Here is a 9674-nt window from a genome sequence, read left to right on the forward strand (position 1 = left end):
ATCAAAAACCAATTTGAAAGATGACCGTAGAGAAAAAAAGCGGTCTCTTGACATTGCATCAGCAATAATTGCAACTATCCATTTTTGTGACCAGTACATGCGTATTACTGGGTATTTCAAAGCAAACATCACAAAATTTATTCCCAACCAAACTTTGAATTCACACAGACTTAAGTTCAAAGATTTACCAGTTTGATGACGGAGGAATGGACTGTCAAAAACCAATTTGAAAGATGACCGTAGAGAAAAAAAGCGGTCTCTTGACATTGCATCAGCAATAATTGCAACTCTCCATTTTTGTGACCAGTACATGCGTATTACTGGGTATTTCAAAGCACACATCACAAAATTTATTCCCAACCAAACTTTGAATTCACACAGACTTAAGTTCAAAGATTTACCAGTTTGATGACGGAGGAATGGACTATGTCAAAGAAAGATGACCGTAGAGAAAAAAAGCGGTCTCTTGACATTGCATCAGCAATAATTGCAACTCTCCATTTTTGTGACCAGTACATGCGTATTACTGGGTATTTCAAAGCACACATCACAAAATTTATTCCCAACCAAACTTTGAATTCACACAGACTTAAGTTCAAAGATTTACCAGTTTGATGACGGAGGAATGGACTGTAACGTTTTCAGTCCTTGAGGAGAGATGACGGCTTTTCTTCTTTCAGCAATGACTTCCGCCCTTTTTCCACAAACGAACTGGAGAAGCGCTTCCGACAGAGAATGAAACTCCGATTCTTCTGAAAAGAAGCAATCCTTCACCGCCTTTTTTGCTTCTGGACAAAGATTAATCAGTTTAGAAATTGTGTCCTTAAAGGCTTTCCTTTGAGCAACAGGCCGTAACATAAAGTTCCAAGGGCTCTCTCCTGCTATCGAAGGGCAAAATCCGTCGAATCAGCTCTTTTTTCAAATCCCGCATTCATAGCCAATGAGAGGAACATGCCACCTCTCTTAAGCGACTTCTCTGCCTCGGCATATCTCACTCTGTTCCAGGATTGACTACCTTAGTCTCTGACACTTAGTTCCCTGTTCCAGTAACAGAGGACAAGGACCCGGCACATCAGGATCCTTCTCTTTTGTCTTAGAATGATTGGTCTCTTCCCGCAGACGAATTGAAGCAAGGCCTCTGATTGACACCGAAACTCGACTCCTCAGAGAAGAAGCACTCTTTGACGGCCTCCTTTGCTGCTGGACAAGAATCGACCAGTTTGGACAGGGTGTCTTTGAACGCCTTGCGCTGCGCCAAAAGCCCGTGGCATAAGGTGCCCAGAATACGTTCTTGCTGACGAAGAGCAAAATGAGCAGGAGCATTAACCTTCTCAAACACGGGGCTCATTACTAGGGGCTGGAACATTGCTCCCCTCTAACAATTTCTCCGCATCCGCATATCTGATTCTGAGTTTCTAGCCCTCGGAAAATTGTTTTCACAGTCACATTGTCTAGTTTTATTGTATCAATCAAGTCGTTTACTCTGTCATCAAATGCACTCCGAAGCAGTACTACTTTGTAGGCTTGAGGTGAACTGAACGCGCCGGTCAAAACTACTTCTAGAACACTCTTAAAGTAAGTTTTTCCTCTTATATAGAAATTTTCAGTAAATTTGCCATGGACGTGTCTTATGCATAATTACCCGATGCACATTGGAGAATATCTCCTTACTGATTCCAGAAAACTCACTGAGAAGTAAATTTTTTAGGTGGTCCCCAGCAAGGCCCTTTTTCTTCAAGGATCTGGTCAATTCCTTCAGAGTTTTGATTTTCATAGTTTTCCTCTTTACATTTTGTTTTTTATATATTTTAGATAACATCTGGTTGTTTTACCATGATGTACTTCTTTTCCTTTTTGCACCATCTTTTGACTGGTTTGCACACCCCAATGCCCTCATTCGTAGATATCATGTAGACTGGCTTGTTGTCAATCACCCTAACTGTCCACTTGTTTGTTCGGCCTCTAGAGGGACAACATGATAAAATTCTATCAGCCATATCAACACCCCCCATGTTAGCATTGTATGATTTGATAACATCTGGTTGTTTTACCATGATGTATTTCTTTTCCTTTTTGCACCATCTTTTGACTGGTTTGCACACCCCAATGCCCTCGATTTGATAACATCTGGTTGTTTTACCATGATGTATTTCTTTTCCTTTTTGCACCATCTTTTGACTGGTTTGCACACCCCAATGCCCTCATTCGTAGATATCATGTAGACTGGCTTGTTGTCAAACCATTTGATGAAAATCACCTTGCCATCACTGACAAAGTCAATACTTCCTCTGCCCTCTTTTCTCATATCTTTGTCTCCTTTCAGTTTCACATCTTTGGGGATTCTGTTGGGCATAATGGTACCTGAACTTCTAATCCCACTGTCAAGTAGTAGGTAGTAGTGTATTGCAAAGTTTGAGGAATGAAAAGTATCTATCATGGTGGAGTATGTGGCCCGGAACAAGACTCTCTGCTAAAGCAAGTACAGCTGTAGCCCCTAGCCCCAATGTATTACCTTGAGGAAATGTTTCTTTGTTGTCAAACCATTTGATGAAAATCACCTTGCCATCACTGACAAAGTCAATACTTCCTCTGCCCTCTTTTCTCATATCTTTGTCTCCTTTCAGTTTCACATCTTTGGGAATTCTGTTGGGCATAATGGTACCTGAACTTCTAATCCCACTGTCAAGTAGTAGTAGCAGTGTATTGCAAAGTTTGAGGAATGAAAGTATCTATCATGGTAGAGTATGTGGCCCGGAACAAGACTCTCTGCTAAAGCAAGTACAGCTGTAGCCCCTAGCCCCAATGTATTACCTTGAGGAAATGTTTCTGAACCTTGTTAAATAATCAAATCTAACACAATACCACAGAGATTGGCAAGGATCCAGGCTTTAAGGCCCACAGGGTTTGGTTTGTTGGGAACAAATTGCCTCATACTACACTGACCACTAAATGGTATCATCATTTCATCAATTGAGAGTTCCTGATCTTTGTCTTCAGTATTGCAAGTGGAACGAACGTGATCCAAAAGAGGTCTTATTTTCCACAGTCTATCTTTTGATCTTTCTTCTTGTGATATTTCATTATCAAAAACCAATTTGAAAGATGACCGTAGAGAAAAAAAGCGGTCTCTTGACATTGCATCAGCAATAATTGCAACTATCCATTTTTGTGACCAGTACATGCGTATTACTGGGTATTTCAAAGCACACATCACAAAATTTATTCCCAACCAAACTTTGAATTCACACAGACTTAAGTTCAAAGATTTACCAGTTTGATGACGGAGGAATGGACTGTAACGTTTTCAGTCCTTGAGGAGAGATGACGGCTTTTCTTCTTTCAGCAATGACTTCCGCCCTTTTTCCACAAACGAACTGGAGAAGCGCTTCCGACAGAGAATGAAACTCCGATTCTTCTGAAAAGAAGCAATCCTTCACCGCCTTTTTTGCTTCTGGACAAAGATTAATCAGTTTAGAAATTGTGTCCTTAAAGGCTTTCCTTTGAGCAACAGGCCGTAACATAAAGTTCCAAGGGCTCTCTCCTGCTATCGAAGGGCAAAATCCGTCGAATCAGCTCTTTTTTCAAATCCCGCATTCATAGCCAATGAGAGGAACATGCCACCTCTCTTAAGCGACTTCTCTGCCTCGGCATATCTCACTCTGTTCCAGGATTGACTACCTTAGTCTCTGACACTTAGTTCCCTGTTCCAGTAACAGAGGACAAGGACCCGGCACATCAGGATCCTTCTCTTTTGTCTTAGAATGATTGGTCTCTTCCCGCAGACGAATTGAAGCAAGGCCTCTGATTGACACCGAAACTCGACTCCTCAGAGAAGCACTCTTTGACGGCCTCCTTCGCTGCTGGACAAGAATCGACCAGTTTGGACAGGGTGTCTTTGAACGCCTTGCGCTGCGCCAGAAGCCCGTGGCATAAGGTGCCCAGAATACGTTCTTGCTGACGAAGAGCAAAATGAGCAGGAGCGTTAACCTTCTCAAACACGGGGCTCATTACTAGGGGCTGGAACATTGCTCCCCTCTAACAATTTCTCCGCATCCGCATATCTGATTCTGTTCCAGGAAGCGTCACCCAGTCTCTGGCATTGAATTCCCTGGGGCAGGAGAAGCGGGGCAGATTCTGGGATGTCCGGATCCTTCTCGTTGGTCTTGGGGTCCCAGAATGAGGCGTCGTTTACTCTGTCATCAAATGCACTCCGAAGCATTGCTACTTTGACACTATTGCTTTTCTCGGTAAGCTGCAAAACCTGTAGGCTTGAGGTGACTTGTAGTAGAGGGTGAAGGCAAATTTCTTCAGTTCCTGTGAGTATCTTTGATCTCCTCTCACAACTTTAGCATTACGATGTACATTGGAGAATATCTTCTTACTAATTCCAGAAAACTCACTGAGAAGTAAATTTTCTAGGTCGTCCCCAGCAAGGCCCTTTTTCTTCAAGGATCTGGTCAATTCCTTCAGAGTTTTGATTTTCATAGTTTTCCTCTTTACATTTTGTTTTAATGTTTTTATTTTCCTTCCATAAAATGATTGTTTGCGTTTTAAAATAGCACATTTCTTGTTTAGATTACTAATGTTTTTCATAGTTAAATCTGTTTGCACATTTTGGTCATTGGTCAAATATTTAATGCCCAATTCTTGTGGTTGATGACCAATGTGGTTGTCCTTGTTGACTTGATGACCAATGTGGTTGTCCTTGTTGACTTGATGACCAATATGGTTTTCTGGAACTCAACACCTTAGTATTAGCATAGTTTCTATGTTGCGTTCTCCGATGTGCAGCAGTATTCATACTGTACACCTGCGAACTCTCGGGTTTATCACACGATTCACATGGTTGATTAATTTCTTCCACTCGGGCCTTGGCATTTTCTGACGACCTTCAGGATGGGTGAAATTCATCGTAACATATCTATCTCTGTGCCCAGTCTCTACATATATGGTAGGCCTGGGATGCTTTTCAAGCCTGAGGAATTCTAAGGCTGGTCCTGAGGCCTCCAGACTTGAGTCTAATAACACTGCAGCAGTTGCTGTCAAAACACGTTTCCTTCTCATCCTCTGGACAATCAGTCTTTCCTCATCATTCTTCCTTCTTTCTTCCTCGTCTAGTATACACCTTTTTAAATTATTCCATTTGGAAATCACATTTACTATTTCAAAGATTGATTGCATGTTGGAAACTTTTAACTTGTAAAGTTCAACTAACCATCATCTGATAAGGATGATAAGGCTACTTATTAATTTATCTAGATAGAAGTCGTTAAATGTTTCACCCTCTCTCTGGATTCTGTTGAAGAATCTGTAGTGCTCATTGAGACATCGTCACTTTACTGCTCATTGAGACATCGTCACTTTTAATGAGTTCAGTTTCTAGCCCTCGGAAAATTGTTTTCACAGTCACATTGTCTAGTTTTATTGTATCAATCAAGTCGTTTACTCTGTCATCAAATGCACTCCGAAGCAGTACTACTTTGTAGGCTTGAGGTGAACTGAACGCGCCGGTCAAAACTACTTCTAGAACACTCTTAAAGTAAGTTTTTCCTCTTATATAGAAATTTTCAGTAAATTTGCCATGGACGTGTCTTATGCATAATTACCCGATGCACATTGGAGAATATCTCCTTACTGATTCCAGAAAACTCACTGAGAAGTAAATTTTTTAGGTGGTCCCCAGCAAGGCCCTTTTTCTTCAAGGATCTGGTCAATTCCTTCAGAGTTTTGATTTTCATAGTTTTCCTCTTTACATTTTGTTTTAATGTTTTTATTTTCCTTCCATAAAAAGATTGTTTGCGTTTTAAAATAGCACATTTCTTGTTTAGATCACTTATGTTTTTCATAGTTAAATCTGTTTGCACATTTTGGTCATTGGTCAAATATTTAATGCCCAATTCTTGTGGTTGATGACCAATGTGGTTGTCCTTGTTGACTTGATGACCAATATGGTTTTCTGGAACTCAACACCTTAGTATTAGCATAGTTTCTATGTTGCGTTCTCCGATGTGCAGCAGTATTCATACTGTACACCTGCGAACTCTCGGGTTTATCACACGATTCACATGGTTGATTAATTTCTTCCACTCGGGCCTTGGCATTTTCTGACGACCTTCAGGATGGGTGAAATTCATCGTAACATATCTATCTCTGTGCCCAGTCTCTACATATATGGTAGGCCTGGGATGCTTTTCAAGCCTGAGGAATTCTAAGGCTGGTCCTGAGGCCTCCAGACTTGAGTCTAATAACACTGCAGCAGTTGCTGTCAAAACACGTTTCCTTCTCATCCTCTGGACAATCAGTCTTTCCTCATCATTCTTCCTTCTTTCTTCCTCGTCTAGTATACACCTTTTTAAATTATTCCATTTGGAAATCACATTTACTATTTCAAAGATTGATTGCATGTTGGAAACTTTTAACTTGTAAAGTTCAACTAACCATCATCTGATAAGGATGATAAGGCTACTTATTAATTTATCTAGATAGAAGTCGTTAAATGTTTCACCCTCTCTCTGGATTCTGTTGAAGAATCTGTAGTGCTCATTGAGACATCGTCACTTTACTGCTCATTGAGACATCGTCACTTTTAATGAGTTCAGTTTCTAGCCCTCGGAAAATTGTTTTCACAGTCACATTGTCTAGTTTTATTGTATCAATCAAGTTGTTTATGTTATGTATGCTGGCCACAACTCTGAGCTGAAGCTTCAGTATTAATAAATCTAAACTTTGATTGCCACGAAAACTAACTGCTCTTCTCAATTTTGACATGGTGTCAGGTGTGGGGTGCGTATCCTTTTCCTGACTTGGAATAATCTCCAAGCAGGGAGACCACAACCTTGTGGGTTTTCGGGCGATGACCATCTGCCACAAGCGTGCAGTCTAGGGTTCAAATAATGAGCTGAAGATGGCTATCTGGCGGTTGTTCCACTGCAGGCAAATTTGAGATCTGTCAGCCATCTTATCTGTCTTATGCATAATTACGTGTCTTATGCATAATTACCCGATGCACATTGGAGAATATCTCCTTACTGATTCCAGAAAACTCACTGAGAAGTAAATTTTCTAGGTGGTCCCCAGCAAGGCCCTTTTTCTTCAAGGATCTGGTCAATTCCTTCAGATTTTTGATTTTCATAGTTTTCCTCTTTACATTTTGTTTTAATGTTTTTATTTTCCTTCCATAAAATGATTGTTTGCGTTTTAAAATGGCACATTTCTTGTTTAGATCACTAATGTTTTTCATTGTTAATTATGTTTGCACATTTTGGTCATTGATCAAATTTTTAATGCCCAATTCTTGTGCGGCTCCAGAATTTTTGAGTATTTTCCAATTATTGTGGCACAAACTAAAAAGGTTGACCTCTCCATTGCACTTTGTAGTTGAAAAGCAGACTTTCTTGTACTATTATTTCCCTTGGTGCATAATTTTCCCAAAGCTTCGTAAATAATGGGAATATTTTTGTGAAACAGTCTAATGCTCCTATATTTATGAGACCATCTTGTTTCACATAAAGTTGGTATACCAGGAACATATTGTCTACGCAAAGGAGATTCTCTGAAAAAATTGATAATATCCTTGATGGTAGATATCGTGTTTCTAATTTCTGAGAGCGAACTTAAATCATTGACAACCAAATTTAATCGATGGCTTGCACAATGGAAATACAGTGCATTCTTGTAGGTATCTTTCATTATTTTTTGGACACCTCCAATCTCCCCAGCCATAGTTGAACAACCATCATATCCCTGCCCAACACATCTGTCAGGGTCTAGAGACACTTCTTCTAAGAATTCCTTAATTGCCTGTGCAATTGGCGAAGATCTCCTCCGTTGTATTGACGAGGATGGTCCCGCTTTAGAAGCATACCCATGTTCAAGGGCTGCAATCTCAAGCTCCTTGTCCACACCATGGGGGCTCATTGTGAACTGATCAGGAGGGCTCTCCGCAAAGAGGCCATCAATATTAGCTCTCGGCGTGGGAAGAACCTGGGAGGAGAGAGTTGACTGCGTGTATAGGAGGCTTGGGGGCCGCAGCAGAGACTGGGAAGGTGGAGTTGACATCTGTGAGAAACGGGTCTGGGAAGAGGGAACTTTATTATTGGTTTTGTCTTCAAGTTCACCTTCGTAGCATTTTGTTACATAGTTAGTAGGGTTAGTTGGTTTGGGTAGCTCGACACTTTCTTTAATCATCTCCTGGGTGAGATTGATTTCATCTTGCTGCGTTGAGGGAGTTATTTCATGTTTATCTCCTTTTGAAGTGGAAGTTCTTCAGGTTAATTGTCTTTTTTCTGTAGAAATTCAAGTCTGGTGCCCAAGTTGTTAGAATTGCAATTCGTTCCAAGATTGGTTTCTTGGCTCTGGACGCCAGTTCATGATACAGATCCTTCATTGTGGGATGTTGTTGTTAGAATTATTATTAGGGCAGCGGATGGCATTATGGGCCGTTTTTTTTTCATACAAATTCTGCAATTATTGTTTTCAGTTTCGAGATAAATGAGCTATTCAGTATCTTCATACTTAATAATAATGGCTGAGGGGATATTATAATTTTCTTCAGGTTTGAAGAAAACACACCTTTTGTCAAGAAGAATGTGTCCGAGGGATTCATTGTTGAATGCTTTGACGTGAATCCTTCAGAGAGTGCCACAAACTTAGGAGGAACTGTCGATCAGCCTCATCCTTCTCTGTTCTTTCCTTTAGAGAGGGCCTCAAACTCAGAAGGAACTGTCGATCAGCAACATCTTTCTCTGACCTTCCCTTCCGAAATTCCTCTAGGATTTCCCTTTGAATATTCATGAACTGTTCCATGACTTTCCTCTTTTTACTTGCCGGTGTCTCTGATCTAATTCAGCTAGTTTTATATTATAAAATCAAGATCCATTCACATTTCACACACTGATCGCTCTATCTCCAGAACCACAACACCTAGAAGGCTGAAATTTGGTAGGAATATTCCTTTTATGGTCTAGGTGTGCAATAAGAAAGGATTTTGCGAAAATCTAAATCGATCCTGAGATATGATCCATTTTTGATCGCTAAAATCTCCATAAGAAATACACAGAGTGCAGAGACTGCGGGAGAGAAATGTTCCGCTCTCGACCAACTTTTTGAGAGTAGAACTATGCTGCTAATAGGGAGCGCGCAGCGCGACCGTATTTTTTATTATTACTAGTTCGGCCATGCCTTTTCTACAAGGTTGGCCATGCCTCGGGATGAACTAGCGGGATTCCGGAGCGAAGCGACGGAATTCAGCTAGTAACTAGTTCGGCCATGCCTTTTCTACAAGTTTGGCCATGCCTCGGGATGAACTAGCGGGATTCCGGAGCGAAGCGACGGAATTCAGCTAGTATCCTACAGTTTCAGATAACTAAAGAATTCTCAGAAGTACTCGACAAAGGATATGTTTTGTATGAACGCCTGATCATATGACTGTGTATGCAATGTGCCCTGAATACAATTTGAATCAAGACTATCTAATGAATCCGGATTCGATAGAATCATTATCTGGATTCTTTGGATTCCCTACAATTTTTTCTTACAAAGATATTTTTACTTTTCTCTTTGAAATCCCTATCTCCTACTGATGTGAACCAAACGAATCCAGTCCCCGAGTGGATCCCTTCCCTTGTTAGATTTACTGGATTCGGTTTTTCAAAAAAAAAAAAAACTTTTTTTTT

Source organism: Diaphorina citri, unplaced genomic scaffold, assembly GCF_000475195.1.
Source record: "Diaphorina citri unplaced genomic scaffold, Diaci psyllid genome assembly version 1.1 scaffold50, whole genome shotgun sequence".
Taxonomy (NCBI): Eukaryota; Metazoa; Arthropoda; class Insecta; order Hemiptera; family Psyllidae; genus Diaphorina; species Diaphorina citri.